At 39.9% G+C, this 18,738-nt stretch overlaps 1 protein-coding gene across 1 annotated transcript in view; it reads left to right on the forward strand.

Annotated features, from left to right (window-relative positions):
• The window catches only part of ALG14 (ALG14, UDP-N-acetylglucosaminyltransferase subunit), a 155,527-nt gene that overhangs the window by 87,910 nt on the left and 48,879 nt on the right, over window positions 1–18,738 (forward strand). The gene's annotated exons all lie outside the window — the stretch shown is intronic.

Genomic DNA, 18,738 nt, shown 5'->3' on the forward strand with positions numbered 1-18,738 from the left:
TTGAAGCAAGACACAGATCCACGGGACCGCAGTGTGAACTTCCTGTATAGGTTTTTAAGGAGCGGCTGGTGAGTTTGAACTGCCATCCTTGTGGTTCAAACCAACCTTGTGGTCAAGTGTTTATCCTACAGTGCCACACCAGTACTCCACACCTAAATATTAGGTAATGAAAGTATCCCAGCAACTCGAGTTAGGTATCTGCTTTCTTAGTAAATATAACAGACTGACCTAATGAAATAAACTCCTGGTGTGGCACTGTAGGTTAAGCACAGGACCACTAACCGCACGGTCAGCTGTTCAAACCCATCAGCTGCTCCTTTGAAACCTTATTCAGGGTTGCTGTGAGTTAGAACAGACTCACTGGAACTTAATAACAGCAATAATACAAATTTCAAAATTAAATGTAATGCATATTCACCACAATTAAATATTTTTAAAACGAAAAAAAGTGTGTTTACAAAAAAAGAAGTAGTAGATTTACTTAGCAGATATCACTGTCATCAAAAATGGAACTGACTTGGAAAACTAATTGAATTCAAATTTACCAGTTTCCTACTATAGCAAATCACATTAACCAGCATGAAGAAATGTGCTCTTTTGTCTCAGTTAACTCTTTGTGTGAAATGGGAAGCTATTACTTTGAGAGAAAAGTACATAAATCTGTTTATTAAGTTGATATTAAGAGCTATGTTTGATTCTCCCCCCCCCCCAAGTTAATTACTAGATGAAAAGCCTTTCTTAGAGAAAAACTGTAACACTATTTAGAGACCTAAGCCTAATGTTTACTGATTACTGGGTTTCTTCTTTTACAAAGTCATTAAATACTCTTTAGGTGGTCTGACATTTCATACATCATACTTTCCAAGAAAGTTTTATTTTTGTAGGGTTTTACAGGCATCTGTGAATAAAAGTCATAAGTTCATAAGATTATTCTTCAGCTTGAAAAGATAATGAGACATAAAACAGATCCCAGCTTGCTGATATTTGAAGGCGGGGGAGGGGCTGACTACAAAAGGACAGGAACAGAAAGGAGCTTTTTTGAGTGAGGAATTGTTCTGTTTTGTGCCTGTAGTGGGGTTGACTTGACTGTATACATTGGTCAAAATTCATAGACTGGTACACTCAAAGGGTAAGTTTTACCTCAGGAAATATGAATTTTAAAGAGATAAAGTGGATTAAAGTATGTATAATTGCCCAAACTTCAAACCATTTGGCTTATGATAGCCACATTTATGGCATTTTACTGACTTTGAATGAAAGTGTGATTTGGTGTGAGTCTATGTTCATCACTTGTTCCAATACATAAGGTCTAGAGAAGTGGAGTCTTGGTGTAGCGCTGTGGGTTACACTGGACTGCAAAGTCCATTTGAATCGCACGTTGATGGTTCAAGCTCACCAGCTGCTCCTTGGAAACCCTACACAGGGTCACTATGGATCGGAACCAACTTGATGGCGCTTAATAACAACAAAGAAGGGGAACAAATGCTTGAAATGAGTTGAAAACATTTGTTTAAAATTTCTGGCATAAAAATCATCACCTTTGTATCAAAAATCAATGGCAACCAGAAATGATCTATATCATCCAGTGAACTGAGATCTCTAATCATTTCAACCACTTGTTATTTAATGTTTATCTCTCTGTAACCTTGTAATCAGTAACTAAATGTAGTCCAATTTGTAGTGTGGCACTGAAGGAGCTCTGGTAGCGTAGTGGTTATGAATCGGGCTGCAAACCTTAAGGTCAGCAGTTCAAAACTACCAGCCACTTTGCCGGAAAAAGATGAGGCTTTCTACTCCCGTCAAGATATGCAGCCTTGGAAACCCTGTACAGGGTCACTATGGGTCAGAATCGACTCCACGGTACTTAACAACAACAACAACTGCAGGATACGCACTGGACTCTGGTAGCGTAGTGGTTATGAATCAGGCTGCTAACCTCAAGGTCGGCAGTTCGAAAGTACCAGTTGTTCCGCAGGAGAAAGATGAGGCTTTCTGCTCCCATAAAGATTTACAGCCTCGGAAACCCTGTGCAGGATCACTATGAGTTGGAACCGACTCCACGGTACTTAACAACAACTAACCGAAAGATTATCAGTTCAAACCCACCAGCCACTGTTCGGAAACCCTATCTATACTTAATAGCAACAACAGTAGTTATATGAGGAACCCTGATGATGCTATAGGGTAAGCACTGGACTGCTAACTACAAAGTAGGCAGTTCAAACCAACCACCTGCTCTGAGGGTGAAAGATGAGACTTGGCTGCTCCTGTAAAGATTTATAGCCTCGGAAACCCGTATAGGGTCACTATGAGTCAGAATCAACTCGATGACTTAGGGTGGGTATTATATAATGAGGCTTCAAAATGTTTGTGGAAAAGTGGAATCAAAAGATAACAGTTTTTCCACAAACATTTGTGTGTTTATACCAATAATAGTTTTCATTTCATTAGTTGTTACAGACTTTTCAACTGTATTGTTTCCTTTCTCTTTTTTATTTTAACTTTTTATTGTGACTTGAGTGAAGTTTACAGGTGAGATCATCAATTTCACATTCAACAAATCACACACTTTGTTTCCTCTCAGTAATTGCAATCCCCTCCACGCAACAACATTTATCCCATTTCCTCCCTCCTGTGCTTCCTATTTCCATTCTATCTTCCTTCCCATCCCTTCTCAACTTGATCCTTAGGAAAATGATGCCCTTTTGACTTTGAACTATTGGCCGTTTAGTGGTAAGCATAACTTACTAGTGTTGTGGTCTCTTCTATATGCCTATCTATTACTTGGCTGAAAATTGAGCAACAAGAGCGAGATCTGTTCCAGACCTGAAGGGTGGTAGAAGGCCATAGTCTCAGGCTACTCCAGTCTTTCTGATTAGTAAGCCAGTCTTTTTAAAAATAATTTTCCATTTCGTTCCACATTTCCTCTTGCTATACTCATGACCTTCTAATGAGATCCCTTTCAGAGCATTTGATTGTAGCTGGGCACCATCTTGGTCTTCTGATCTCAGAGTTGTGACTGACACATGTTCCATTGGTCCATTAAACTGATTGTTTCCAAACACATTAAATGTTCATCATTCTTCTCACCTCCAGACAGGGTGAGACCAATAGTTGCACGAAAGATGGCTGCTTGTGAGCTTTCTTTCTTTCTTTTTTTAAAGATACAAATACTTGATTTTACTATTTATCAGGATTTTTAAAGCTAGGAAACATACAGTATTTGAATCAATAGTGACCATGTCCTGGTCCTCTCAGACTCAGATGCCATGTAGTCAGTTCTCACTCATAGTGACCCTGTGCACAACAGAACGATACGTTGCCCAGTCCTGTGCCATCCTCACAGTAGTTGTCATGTTCGAACCCACTGTTGTAGAATTCCATATGCACAACAGAATGAAATACTGTGCCAATCTGTCTTCTTTTTCATTGGCCCTTTACTTTGTCACGCATGAGGTCTTTTCTTAGGGACAGGTCCATCCTGATAACATGTCCAGAGTATGTGAGACCAAGCCTCACTGTCCTTCTCTCAAAAGAGCATTCTGGAATTGCTACTCACCAAGGTAGGATGTAGACCATTGTCTTTGTTTCCAGGAACTTTTTGAAGCCCCCTCAAATGTTTGATTTGTAGGTAAATCTGTCACCTTCAAATGCCTACTAGGTACCACTTTTCTAATGCACATCTGAAACTTACTTGGTCTAAGACAAAACTATTTACTACTCTCTCGCTATCTTTGTAGGTTTGTTTGAGTCAGACAAGCAGGATACATCTTTGATTTCTCACACCCAATCCTTACTCCCATGTTTAGTAGCAAGTCCTGTTAACAACCATGTATTCAAAATATTAGCCCAGTCTGCCTACGTCTGCCCATCTTCACTGTCTATGCCATCCAATCTCTCACTGAGGTAGTCTCCCAGCTTGTCTGCCTGTGGGATTATTATTAATGGGTTTTACAGCTGTTGGCCCCATCAACAAATGAAAATCCTGAGCGCTTTACCCCATTCACCTCATCACAGTCAACTCTACTTGAGGAGGCAGGTCTTCTCCATTTGTATTTGGATTGCATTCCAACCAGAGGGGCTCATCTTCCAGCACTGTATCTGACAGTATTCTGGTGCTCTTTATCATGTTTCAGTATTCACTATTCTGGTGCTATTTGGCAGTGTTCCATTGCTACTCATAAGGTGTAAGTGGCTAAACTTAAAAAATAGTCCACCTCTCCTTCTTCCTAGTCTGTCTTATTCTGGAAGCTCACCTGAAACCTGTGCACCACAGGTGACCTGCTGGTATTTAAAATCTCATTGGCATAGCTTCCAGCATCACAGAAACATGCAAGCCACCACAGTACAACAAACTGACAGATCAGTGGTAGATCTCTCTCATATTAGGTGAATTTTTATTGTAGTTTTTGAAGAATTGTTTGATTTCATTTGTTATGAAATTTATGTACATATTTTGTAGTATTTCCTTAGTGTCCCTTTTGTGGTTTTAAGATCTGTAGTTATGTTCTCTGCTTCATTCTCGATATTGGCATTTGTGTGATCTTTCTTTTTATATTTCCTGATTTTACTAGAGGCTTCTCATTTTATTGATCTTTTCAAAGAACCGGCTTTTTGTTTCCTTTATTTTCTGTGCTCTTATCATTAGTTCTTTCTTTCTTCTGGTTACTTTGAATTTATGTTGTTTTTCTTGCTTCTTAAAATAGTTGAATGATTTAAGATCATCCTTACTAGTTCTATTAAGACTTCCTCTCTGACCTATGGATTATTTAGAATGTGGCACCTAATTTAGAGATTTTCTTAGTCTTCCTGTTACTGATTTCCAGCTTGATCCCATTAGAATCAGGGAACATACTCTGTTCATAAGTCTGCTGAGGTTTGTTTTATGACCCAGGATATGGTTTATCTTGGAGAGTGTTCAGTTGCTTCTTGAAAGAGGAAAAAAAACACATGTATTCTGCTGTTGTGTAGAGTGTTTTATAAACTGTGTTAGATTCTGTTGGTTGATGGTGTTGTTGAATTTTTCTATATCTTTCAGGATTTTCTGGGTTGATTTCTGAGAGGTGTGGAATGCTTCTTTTGCCCTTGTAAAGCCATGTCCGAGTAGTTCCATTGATCAGAGCTCTTTACAATCACTTTTCTGCTTTCTTTCCTGTAATGTGTACATTGATTCTACATCAGATGGAAATACTCCATGCCAGTCTACCATTTTGAGTCTTGAGACCCAAAGATTTCTTTACTATTAATTATATTTTCTTTGGTTTCTACTAGAAGTGGGAGGCCTTAAAAATACATTCCTGAAAAAACATTAGTTTGTTTCAAGGAGAAAAAGAAAAAGAAAACCTTAATCTGCAGGCTCCAGGTCATAAAACTAAATTAAGAGAACTGCTCACATTGGGAGAGAAGATATCTGTAATGTTCTTAAGGGTAAAGGCCATGTATTTTTGTGTTTCCCGTGGTCCTTTCCTAGAAAAGCGCCGCCTCCTACATATTTGTGAAATGACTTAAAAACAAATGAATGATTACTGAATGATATGAGTCATCACAAAAACAAAGACTCCCACTCCCTAAACTGGGTTCTTCTCAGTCTTTGTTATAAGTATGAAAACCCAGAAGGGTTTTCCTGAGTCCATAGTATTTGATTAATGGCTTCATTCCATCCTGATGCTGTTAAATGAAATACTCAAAGAAAGGGTTCTGCATACAAATATGACAACTAATTTAACTTTTAATCAAGTAAAAAATAAATTTCAGAGTTTCCATGTATAACCAATTGGAAAGAAATGAACCATTTCTGCCTTTTTGCCTGAAGCTAAATCTAGTTTAATTTACCATGACAAACTTAGATGTATTTAGTGCATCTACACTAATGCTTTATATGAAAGAAGGTCATTATTTTAGCCAGTTTTTTCCCATGGTTCATACTCAGTTTGAGCTGTAAAATGTCTAAGTTCACAGTAGTAGCAGGTTGCTGATAATAAATAGTGGATTATTGTCCATAAGGTACTGTGAACTCTTTTTTTATTAGGTATTTTCTATGGTAAGCCGCAAACTTGGGTGGCTCCAGACTTATCACTGTTTGCATAGTCAATAAAATTTTTATTGACCTGTTGATTGACATGTGTTTGAAACATTAAGAAGAGTCAATTAACTTCTTGCTGATATGCCAAAACCCTTACAGGAACTTTGTTTTTCCCTTAACTGGTGTTGGTTTGATTCTCTTTGTACAGTGACCTTCATCTGGTATTAGATTTTGTGTGTGTGTGTGTGTGTGTGTGTGTGATTAAAAACCTTTACAGTGTCTTCAAAGGAAACTTGGCAAAACAAAGAAAAGATCGGCTAGTCTAAGATGCCTATCTATAAATGGAGTTAGATGAGAATGAAGTTTCCCAAGCCAAGTCAAATGAGAAAAAAACAGACCACTATTGTCTGTTGCTTCAAGTTTTCCAGATTAATGAAATCATACTTGGGAATCACTTGCTTAGGTCTGTCCTGTTCTTGTTCCTCTATGACCAGCCCTCCCTAACACATTAAAATAATGACTTACTGCTTCTTCTCATTCAGTGCCCTGTAAATTGAGCAACCATCATAACGATACAGAAGAACCAGTTCTGTTTTGTGTACATTTAGCAAGTCTGAGGATGGTCAGAGTCCAACCTGAAAGGTGTTTTTATGTGAAAATCCTCTCAAATATCTGGTTTCGTATAACTGTGAAACTGCTTTTTCCCCAGCTAGCTACATGGTGAAGTTACCAGCTGTACCACTGACACATTGGCTGGGTAACAGCCTGTAGCTGCTTCCATGCACAAATGAGGTATTTAACTTAAACAGTATGACTTCTGTTTCACATTTTAATTGAGTGAACTCAGAACAAAATCTGTGTCAAAATTAGACTGCCAGATTATCAGTTAGGGAGGACTTTTTATTCTTCTCCATTGTTAGGGACTGTCAGAAGCTTGAAAGTGATTTTTCTTTCCTTTCTAAGTCGATCCCTTTTCACTTGGCAGACATTGCATTTTTCCTGTCTGCAGAAGCCAGCGTGGCTTTGCCTGCTGCTTTGCACTCTCATTTCCCTCAGCCTGCGTCACTCTGAGTCATCAGTGTTCCAGCCCATCACCAGCACGAATTGACCTAGGCCTGGGGGGGACTGCTTCCTTTCTAGGTGAAAGCTGGAATGTTTTCCAAAGGTTAACAGTGTAACTACAATGAAAGCAGAAATGAAAGTTGGAGAAAAAAGAGTTGTGAGAAGATAAGAACAAAGGAAACATGATAAAGACAAAACTGTTTTCAAAGATGGGATTGATGTGTGGTTGAGGTAAATCTGAATAGACCTAGTCATGATGCTGAGTCCTGGTGTGGTGCTGTGGGTTAATGTGCTAGACTGCAAGATTGGTTTGAACTGTAAGGTTGGTGGTTCAAGCTCACTTGCCGCTCCTTGGAAACCTATACAGGATTGCTATGAGTCAGGCCCAACTTGATGGCACTTCACAGCAACAGTGTTGTGGTGCTGTGGGATAAAGCACTGTCCCACAAGGTTGGTTTGAACCATAAAGTCAGTGGTTCAAATTCACCAGCCGCTCCTTGAAATAAACTGGGCCACTATAAGTTGCAGCCGACTCAATGGCACTTAACAACAACAAAGCAATCGTGAAAAGGGGTGGTAGAAGGCGCAGGGGCTAGCTGCTGCTGCTGTGTACCACTGTGTCAGTCCAGACTCGGAGGGACTGACCCTTTATAGGGTTTCCCAGGCTGTCAGTCTTTATGGGAGCAGAAAGCTTCATCTGTCTCACAAGGAGTGACTGGTGGATTTGAATGACTGACCTGGCAGTTAGCAGCCCAATACATAACCCCTTACTATTCTACCAGGGCTCCTTTGTATAGCCTTTGAAAATCAATGAAATTGTATTTCTGCTAATTTTTTAAATCTCACATTAGTCTGAGTGGAGAAAAGAAGGGAGCACAAACAGAATGTGAAATGGGATAGTTTAGAAATGCTGGAATTAAGTATGGTGGTGGTTATCTGCTGTGAAATCGCTTCCGACTCATAGAGACCCTGTACAGGGTTTCCGAGGCTGTAAATCTACTGGAGCAGAAAGCCTCATCTTTCTCCCATAGAACAGCTGGTAGTTTGAAACTGCTGACCTTAAGGTTCGCAGCCGATTTGTAACCACTACGTTACCAGAGCTCCTTGGAGTTATGTATAGGATCACTAATGATTTCGAGAGTTCTCTAACTAGAAATGGTATAGAATTAACATAGGGAATTTTTGAAATTTGAATAGAGACTGTGAAGTCATTGAGGAAAAGTAAGGTGTATTATTCATCTTGGCAGTCCTGGTACCAATTAGATTGCTAGGACTTGTAGGAATTCAATAAATATTGAAAGAGAAGTTGAATAGAAGCAATATGAGAAGGGACAGAGTCAGAGAAGCTGTTAAAACCTACTGATGGCTGCTTACAACTTTTAAGTGGAACTAAAAAAAATTGAGAAAAAATGCATAACTATTTAATTATAGTAGTAATTGCATAATTACTTCATAGTTAAATTTTACTTCCTGTGAATTAATCCCAGGACTTCTTCTAGGGATTTTGTGATAATGTCTTTGTAAAATTGCGTGACAGTGGGTAAAATCACCACTGGTAGTATATAAGCCACGACTGATTCCTATGAGGCAAAGGGCAAACATGCCACCTCTCACCAACCTTTTTACCAATTCTGACACCAACCGTCGTCCCCTTGGCTCTCTACTTCTTTGCCAGGTTTGATCATTTGTTGCAGTGGCCACACAGAACTCACAGACAATACTCATGATTATGGGGCTCATTAGGGGAGTAGTCCTGGTGTGGCGCTGTGGGCTAATGCATCAGACTGCAAAGTTGTTTGCACTGCAAGGTTGGTGGTTCAAGCTCACCAGCTGGCTCCTTGGAAACCCTATATAGGGTCGCTGTGGGTCGGAATTGACTCGATGGCACTTAACAACAAGAGGTTATAGTTCAGGATCAGAAAAGTCTCAGAATTCAGTTCTTTGGCCAGAACAGCCTCTTCTCAGCCTGGCCCACAGGTTAGCCTGTCCTGTTGGGTCTCTTGAGCCACAGTATAAAGTATTACAAACCTCTTTAGCTCTATCAGTAAGTGTGCAGAGGCAACCCCCTCAGCCAGCAAGACTCCTTCCTGCCACACTCAGCTCTTATCTGTGGGCCGCTAAGTCCCATGCACTGTCTCCTGCCACTGCTTCTCCCTATCTCTTGCTTTCTCTAGTCTGTCTCCTGGTCTAGGAGGTTCCCAGTGAAGAGACCCTAGGTCCAAAAGGCACGCTCTACTCCCTTCTCTTCTTGGTGGTAGTCACACTCACTATGCCTGCCTCTGGAATGGCTCATTTTAAGCCTAGTGGGATGACAAAAACTGACCAATCCCCTCATTAGGGTTCCGTACACCTTATGAGGGTAAGTCAGAGAGTATTGATGTAAAATCATAAAAACCTCTATTAAACAAGAATATCAAAATGTAAAGCTAGTATTTCTCACCATATCCTCGTTCTGGGCTGTACACTTCTGAAGGCAGTTATTTTATCTCTCTAACCCTTCCCAAAGAATTCGGCACGCTGCAGTTTACACCACATCAAAATGGCAGTTTCAGAATCCTCCAGGGACTTAAATCATGTTCCTTTTATATGTTCTTTGAGTTTGAAGAACCAAAAGAAGTCTGAAAAGGCAAAATCAGGGCTGTAGAGTAGATGAAGTAAGATTTCCCTATGAAATTTTTGTAGGATAGCCCTTGTTATCATTGAAGAATTAGCAGGTGCATTATCGTGATGGAAAAAACAATGCTTTTTTTTTTTTTTTTTTAAATCACCAGTGTAGTTTTAAATTTTCTTAAAACTTTTTCATAGTAAGCCCCAGTGCTCATCCTGTTTCCTTCAAGAAAATATATCAAAAGTACTCCTTTGGAATTTCAAATAACAATCACCGTAACTTTCTGAGCTGATCTCTCTGGCTTGAATTTCACAGACTCAGAAGATCCCCCTGAAAGCCAGTGTTTTGATTGGACCTTTTCTTTGAAGGCACCATAGTGAGAATAAGAGAGGTGTATTGCTGATGTACAACCTGTCTGCAGTCATCAACTGATCACAGAGACATGTTTAAACATGTTTTGTTTAGAATACACCCAAGTAGCAATACTTTTGACTTACCCTTGTATTTACATGTCCTCACCCTCAAGCGTGGCAACAGTAGTGAGGTTGGCCCAAGATCGGGCAGTGTTTCGTTCTGCTGTGCATAAGGTAACTATGAGTCGGCACCGACTCGATGGCACCTAACAACAACCCAGTTTTTTTGGAGAGAGTTATGCAATTATGACTAGAAGGACTGTATTAAATAAATCACATTAGTGCAAACTTTCTAAAATGTTAAAGAAATCAAGTGAAGACGAGGACATGACAAACATGTCTCATTCTCCCTAAGCAAAATACAGTTGCTTTATAACATAATCCACAAAAATAATGTTCTACGTCCTATTTTGGTGAGTAGCATCTGGGATATTAAAAGCTCATGAGTGGCCATTGAAGGTACAACTATTGAACTCTCCATGAGCAGAAGAAAGAAGAGTGAGTAAATTGAACATGGTTGGAATCAGCTAGTCCAATGGACTAATGGAACATGTGAACGTCACTCTCTGTGACTTTAAGACCAGAAGAACTAGCTGGTGTCCAGCTAATACTTTCAACTGTTTTGAATGGAGTCACATTAGAAGGTCCCAGATAAAGTAGCAGAATATGTGGAACAAAAGGCAAAATTATTAAAGAAGAAAAAAACACCAAAAACAAAGCTTACTAGTCAGAAAGAAGCTGGAGGAACCTGAAACTGTGGCCCTCAACCACTCTTCATGGCCTAACGTTCAACCAAGCAGTAGATAGGTATATAGGGAGAACAACAACATGAGTAAGGTGTGCTCACTGTGAATGATGGAATGGTCAGTCATTCAAATTCAAAAGGGCAGCATGTATCTAAGGACAATTGCTGGCGAGAAAGGATGGGCAGATGGGTAGAATGGAGATGGGAGCCCCAGAGAGGAAACAAGATAACTGTTGTTGGAGGGAGGGATTGCAGTCAGTGAGATGAAAACAAAGTGTAGGATTTGCTGAATGTAAAACTGATGATCTTGTCTGTAAATCTTCCCTTAGCTCACTCTAAAGTATTTTTTTTTAATCATACAGTTGCTTTACTTTAATGTTTTAATGATAAGAAACCATTTAGGGTCTGTCTTAGTTCTCTAGTGTTGCTAAAACAAATACCACAAGTGGTTGGCTTTAACAAACAAATTTATTTTCTCATAGTTTAGGAGGTAGGAGTCTGTATTCAGAGTTCCAGTTCTAGGGGAAGGCTTTCTCTCCTTATGGCTCTCTTCAGTTTAAGCTTCCTGGTTCCTTGGAGATCTCCCTGTGTTTTGGCATCTATTTTACCCCACTTGTGCTCTACTGACTTGTTTAATTTCTTTAGTACCTCAAAGAGACACACTAATCCTGCCTCATTAGCATTACATAGATAACTCATTACTAAATGGGGTTATAACCACAAGCATAGAGGTTAGAATTGACAACATATTTTTAGGGAAGCCCTGGGTGGCACTATAGGATAAGCACTGGAAAACCTGGGAACCCCTATACAGGATTGCTATGAGTAGGAAGACATGACGGCACTTAACAACAACAATTGGATCTATAGCAAGGTCTTTTACATTATAAATTTTAAAATAAGATTGAAACCCAGACAATGTTTTCTTGCAGCCTTTGAGGACCAAAGATCTTCTCATCATCTTCATAATCTGTGTTTTGAATTTCTCCCACAAGCCATGCATAAGATATCTTTTTAGGTTAGCATTTCTTCTGTGGTAGTTTGCTTTTGGGAGACTTCTTTTTCTCCTGGATTCCTGGTATCAAGCTTATCTCTTGTAGCACCAATACTGGAAAGGCCTGTCTTAATGGATCTCTTTCCAGTGTACTACATATATGAAATTAAATCTGCTGCACAAAGCTTGTTATTTCTCTGCATTAGCATTCAGGGGTAACATTTTACAGGAGGTGTAAGCAAAACTACTTTTCTTTTTCCATGGAGCCTTATCCACATTCTAAGACACATGAGCACCTAATTATAGAAGTATCTTGAAAAGGACCTTACAGTCAGAAGTAAAGAAAGTTAGAATTACCATAGGTTTACAAAGAGGAATGAGTAGATACCTTAAAATTTTTCAAGACTTGTGGTGGTTTACAGTAAAAAATATGTTAGTATTATTGCTTAAAGGGGTGAAAAGTATCCGATTAGAAACAGGTTAGAGAGCTTGAACAGGAACTACACACTCTTAAAAATAGCAAGAAGTTTCCCGCTGTTAAGATCTTTGAATTACAGAAAGAACACACTGTGACTGATCATTCCTTTTAAGAAATGTGAATACCAGATTTATAAGTTTCATATGTGTATGGTGTCAAAATTTCCATACTCTGCCATAAAGAATGAAATCCTGCAGTGGGATCAGCTGAAGAATTGCAAAGGGCAGCAAATTCCATTTGTTAGCAAAATACCATTTTGCATAGTTGTTCTTCCTGAATTCACATTTAAACCTTTTGTACAAGACTTTGATGACAAGCCTTTTTTTTTTGACAAGACATTTTTAAAACATATTTACAGTGGACAGTTTGTGAAAACAGATTTGCTCTTATGGGCTAAATAATCACTTTTCTCTGAAGACAGGTGTTGAATGTTCTAGTCAGTTGTGTCCACATCTTCAAAGCTCCAGATGTAATTTTTCAAAAGATTTGCTTACACAATACAATATTTTTAGGTAAGGCTTGTTAGTGGAGGCAGTGTCCAGAGCTCAGGGGACTTAGTGTGTTACTGTTTTCTTATTTCTTAAGCCAGCTCTCCTGTTTCAGCTTTACAAGGAGCTATGATTCATTTCTGTGAATTGACACAGGGAAAAAAATTCCTCACTGATCACTCCCATTGGAGAACAGAATAGGTGGGAGGGTAGATTTCCCTCTTCTCTGTGGGGGCTCAGTTGATCTATACCATTAGCACTGGACTGTGAACCACAGGTGGGCGGTCTGAGCCCACCAGCTGCTCCATGGGAGAAAATGAGGCTTTCTGCTCCTGCACAGATCTACAGCCTCGGAAATCCTACACAGGGTTACTATGAGTCAGAACCAGAGACATGATACAGAAGGCAGACTTCCAATCTTCAGGTCACAAAAGATTGTCACTGTCATATAGACTTCATTGGGAATTCACCCTGAAGTCTTGCTTTACATTGTTTTTCCTTATTATTTCCACTTTTTTTTTTTTTTTCTAGTTTGTATCCATAAGAACTCAGCTATGCCACATGAGAAAAAAAACGCCAAACTAGGAGTCAGAAGATTTAGATTGTACTCGCAGCTTTGTCAGTAACTAAGTGTACAATTCGAAGCTAGTTAGTTAACCTCTGTGAGCTTAGTTTCTCCTCCCTGTCAAATGGGAATAGAAGATAACTATTATTCAACAGGCAGATCTACTCTGCCAGCAAAGTAGATTTTCTTTTACAGAGAAGTGCTATATCCTATGTCTGCTTACCGCCTGCCAGAATTACTTACAATTCCTTGGGCCTCTTGCACCTCATAGTATCTTAGACATAGTGGATGCCCCCAAAATATTTGCTTGAATTAGATCTCTTAGAGTCTTTCTGAACAGCTAACATTCATATAGAAGTCCTGGTGTGGTTTTATAGGATCAGCACTGGAATGCTATCTACAAGGCCAGAGGTTCAAACCCACCAGCTGCTGCTTGGAAACCCTACACAGGTGTTGTTATGAGTTAGAACCAGAGACTGGATGGCACATAACAACAACATTCATGCACCCTAAGGGACATTCCAGAGCTTGGCTACCTTTCTGCCAACTTGCCTTGTACATATTCAGTAACCTTCTTTGTTTTGTCTCCTTTTATTCTTTAATCACTTTTCTCATCATCTCCCTCATGTGCACGTCTGTTCTACCATTGGTATCTCTTTTCCTAAGCTACTGTTTTCGTATTTTTTGGGTATCCTCCCTCCCATCTTGCTTTCTTCACAGAGGTTCTGAGGTTAGACCTGTTTATCTCCACTCATTTCCAGTTGCCTTGACTAGTCGCCTCTTCTCTTAGGCCAGCTGGGAAATAGAATTTAGTTTTAACTCTGTTAAAAGACTTCACTGCTTTTAACTACAGGAAGCAAATAAGGCTTGACAAAAACTGTATGAGATATGGGAGTTACGTACATAAAAGCTTAGGAATTATTGATGTATATTATTCAAATGTGAATTGGACAAAGGCTTTCTCAATACCTTTTCTTCGTAGACTTCAGTGAGTCCTTATTTATTCTTAAGACTAACACCCATCAAGTCTTTGCCCTCTCTTTTTATCAGCCAGTTCTGAAGCAGATTGATGATCCTTGGGTCTCTTATGGTCCACAGACAGGTTTTGTTTGATCCACAAAACTGGTCCGTATTTAGATTACATAGTGGGTCAACATACTTCCCTACACACATGCGTCACTTATTTCTGGCTTCTTTTGAGAACTATATGGAGAGGGGCCTTTGAGCCTGTGTCAGCCAGAGCTGGGTAGTGAGCACTCATCTGGGTAGGGCAGCCCCGCTCCAGGATACACCCTTTCTGTGGGCTCCATCTCTGTTTATTTCATTAATGTAAGGTCCCTACCTAGCCATGCTTCTGTCTGGCCTTCAAGTCTTTTTCGTTATCTGTTGAAGCATTTTATTGTGACTGGGTGAAAGTTTACAGAACAGATCATCCATTTCACATTCAACAAATCATACACTTTGTTTCATCTCAGTGATTGCAATCCCCTCCATTTAACAACCATTATCCTACTTCCACCACAAAATTGTTTGTTCTTCTCAAAGTCCATAGTATTTTTAATATTCTTCTCCAACATCATAATTCAAATGTATCAATTTGCCTAAGGATCCTTCTTATTCATTGTCAACTTTCACATGCATCTGAGGCAACTGAAAATAAGATAGCTTAGGTCAGGTACTTCTTTTCTTAGTCCTCAAACTTGTATCTTTGCCTTTAAACACTTTAAAGAGGTCTTTACAGAAGATTTGTCTAATACAATACATTTTTTGATTTCTTGACTGCTGCTCCCATGAGTATTGATTGTGGACCCAAGCAAAATGACTGAGTAAGACTATGCAAATATGAAGTGCTTTGATCCTCCCATGGGGTTGGATAGCTTGCTAATAAGGTGAATAATGGGTATTGCACTATTTTGGGTAGAACTTTTACATCTAAGGAGGGCACTGGTCAGTTTTGCCAAACTCTAGGTTTAAAATAACCAGAGGTGGAAAGCGGTATGTCACTACCATGAAAAAGACAAGCGAAGAATAGAGAGCGCCCTTTGGACCTGAGATCACTGCACTGATCTTCCTAATTCAGGAGATGGTGAGATATAGCAGAGGCAAAACAGGCAGCACAGGACAAGTGATGGGCTTCCTGACCCACAGAGTGAGAAAGCTGAAGCTCGCTTGCTCCTTGGTGCTGTGGAATGCCTTTAGGTACTTAATCGGCAGGTGGCTGGGGATGGGCTATGTCTGCTGACCCATAGATCCAGAGCTGAGCACCTTTGGGCATTTATTTCATCAGTTCTAAAAGAACTTTGTAACACGTGACCAAGTGGCTAAAAGGCATACTCATGGCATTGAGAAGAGACTGTGCTGATTAAAGAACTGTATTCTGAGCATGTGTGATCCTGAATTGTAACTGCTTGATTATTCTAATAAGCCCCATAACTGTGAGTGTAGTCGGTAAATTCTGTGTGTCCAATGCTGCAAATTGTTGAACCCACCCGAGAAGTAGAGAGTGCCATGGGAGGCCGCGGTTGTCCAACCTCCATCTGATAGGAATTGGCCTTGGGCAGATGCTGCCTGCCTGTATTTCTCCTCCTCCCCACTCGTGAAATTGGAGAAGGTCAGATGTTGCCCCCACACCAAAGTTTCAGCTCCCCTATCTCTCCCCCTTGTCATCCGGTTAAATGCGCTCTTGTAAAATAGAGGTTAACAAGGAGTTAAACATTCTAAAACTTAGATCAAGAAATGTCTGTGCAGAGCCCCATGGATGGTGTGGTATGCTTGACTGTTTTCATGGTGATTTTCATGCAACAGTGAACCCTTTCAGGCAAGAAAACCATCAAGGATTATTTGCTTTTCTGTTTGTCTTTCTTTTTTGGCTTTCTTGTTGGTGTTTTCGTCATTGCCTACAACCCTTCCAAAACCAGTGTATCAGGATAGACCAGTGAATCTCAGCTGTGTGCTGGCCCCCATTCAGAGGCATCTTCCTGAACCTGTCCCTCTCCTTTTCTTTCTCAGCAGCGTTTACAGTTCAGTCCCTTGTCTCTTTAGGGTTTCTTCTGAAGCTATACCTTATACCATTACTCCATCCAAATTCTTCCTTCCTGTAAACTTCTCTTGAATTTACAGGTTAACACATTCTCTGGTTATTTTATTTCTTTTAGTTTTCTTCAACCCCAAATTAGAGTTTGAGCACTTTGAGGGACCAGACCGAGTCCTCTGACTTTATTATTATAAAGCTTAGCAGTGAAGTTTAGCAGTGTGTCGTTTACTAGGAGCGTCTTTGATTAGTGACTAGACTGTTAAGAGCTGGGACACACTGTGATGAAAATTAGCAGCTTCTGATGCCACCTCTGCCCTTAAAGCTACACTGCCTTTCTTTCTGTTAGCGATCTTCTCTCAGCTACCACCCTCTGTATCTCCATGCATTCTACTGAGTGGTGAATGGAATTGAGGAGACCCTTGAATTGCATCCTAGCTCATCTTTATTAGATGGGAGATTTATTAGCTGGGAGAATAATAAAGATTTATCATCTTTATTAAAAGGCAGAACATGTTCTGCCCTTTTGGTGTCAAAGTGTGGGCACGAGTCTTGGGACTTTCTTTCTTTTTCTTTTAGAAACACCATTAAAAAACAGAACAAAAAATTGCTGTCAAGTCAATTCCAACTTATAGCAATCCTACAGTATAGAGTAGAACTGCCCCGTAGGGTTTCCAATGCTGTAATCTTTTGGGGAGCAGACTGTCCCATCTTTCTCCCACAGAGCAGCTGGTCAGTTCCAACCACCTGACCTTTCCATTAACAGCCAAGGCTTAAAGTGCCATGCCAAGTTTACAGCTCTCTTCAGATTGAAAAGGATTAAGAAACATAACAAAGCCTTAGGAATGTAGGTCTTTGTCTGCTGCCATTCCTCTAAATTTCCACTTAGTTCTTTCTTCTTCTTTTTTCTTTTCTGATAAATGAAGCAACTAAAGAAAGCATTGATTTTTTTTTTTTTTTTTTTTTGGCTAAAAGAACTAACCAGTGCTATTGATGCAACAAAAAAAAAAAACAAAAAACCCTCAACAGCTCCCCCAGTATTACTTCAAAACAAGCATAGAAACCTTGGTTTCCTTTGTTGTTGTTAAATGCCATGGAGTTGGTTCCCACTCATAGTGACCCTTTCTAGGGTTTCCAAGGAGTGGCTGGGGAATTCGAACCGCCGACCTTGTAGTTCAAACCAACCTTGTGGTCCAGTGCTTATCCTACAGCACCATACCAGGACTCTAGTCATTTCCATTAGAATGTAGTTATTCTTAACACTAATTAAAAAAAAAAAAAGACCAGACCCCAATTTTTTATACATTATAATATGTATGTATATGTGTTGTTGTTAAGTACCTTTGAGTTGGTTCCAACCCATAGCTACTCTTGTTTAGGGTTTCTGAGAAGCATCTGGTAAGTTTGAACTACTGACCTTGTGGTTCAAATCAACTTTGCAGTCCAGCGCATTAAGCCACAGGACTCTCACTATCTCTCTCTCTCTCTCTCTCTCTCTCTCTCTCTCTCTATCTATCTATCTATCTATCTATCTATCTATCTATCTATGTATGGTGCTGTGGGTTAATGTACCAGACTGCAAAGCCATTTGAACTGCAGGGTCGGCAGTTCAAGCTCACCAGTCGCTCCTAGGAAACTCTATACAGGGTCGCTATGGGTTGGAACCGACTCAACAGCACTTAATAACAACAACATATGTATATATAGATATATATAAACATATATACGTGTATAATTGTCAAGTGCCATCAAGTCGGTTCTGACCCATAGCATCCCTGTATAGGGTTTCGGAGGAACAGCTGGTGAGTTTAAACTGCTGACCTTGCAGTTCAAACTGACTTTATAGTCTAGCACATTAACCTACCAGGATTATATATACATATGTTATTGTTGTTGTCAGATGCCATTGAATCGGAACCAACTCATGGCGACCCCATGCACAGCAGAATGAAACAGTGTCCGATCCTGGGCCAACCTCACTACCACTGCCACACTTGAGTCCATCAATGGTGCCACCTGGCCAATCCATCTCATTGGGGGTCTCCCTCTTTCTCCGACCCTCCATCTTACCAAGCATGATACCCTTCTCCAGCGACTGTTCCCTCCTGACAATATGTCCAAAGTATGAGAGACGAAGTTTAGCCATCTTGGCCTCCAAGGAGCATTCTGGCTGCACTTCTTCCAAAACAGATCTATTGGGTCTTTTGTCAGTCCATGTCACTTATAGTATTCTCCTCCAACACCACAACTTATTCACTGTCCAGCTTTCACATCCATATGAGGCTATTGAAAATACCATGGCTTGGGTCAGGTGCACCTTAGTCCTCAAGCT

The sequence above is a fragment of the Chrysochloris asiatica genome, unplaced genomic scaffold (assembly GCF_000296735.1).
Source record: "Chrysochloris asiatica unplaced genomic scaffold, ChrAsi1.0 scaffold00002, whole genome shotgun sequence".
NCBI lineage: Eukaryota > Metazoa > Chordata > Mammalia > Afrosoricida > Chrysochloridae > Chrysochloris > Chrysochloris asiatica.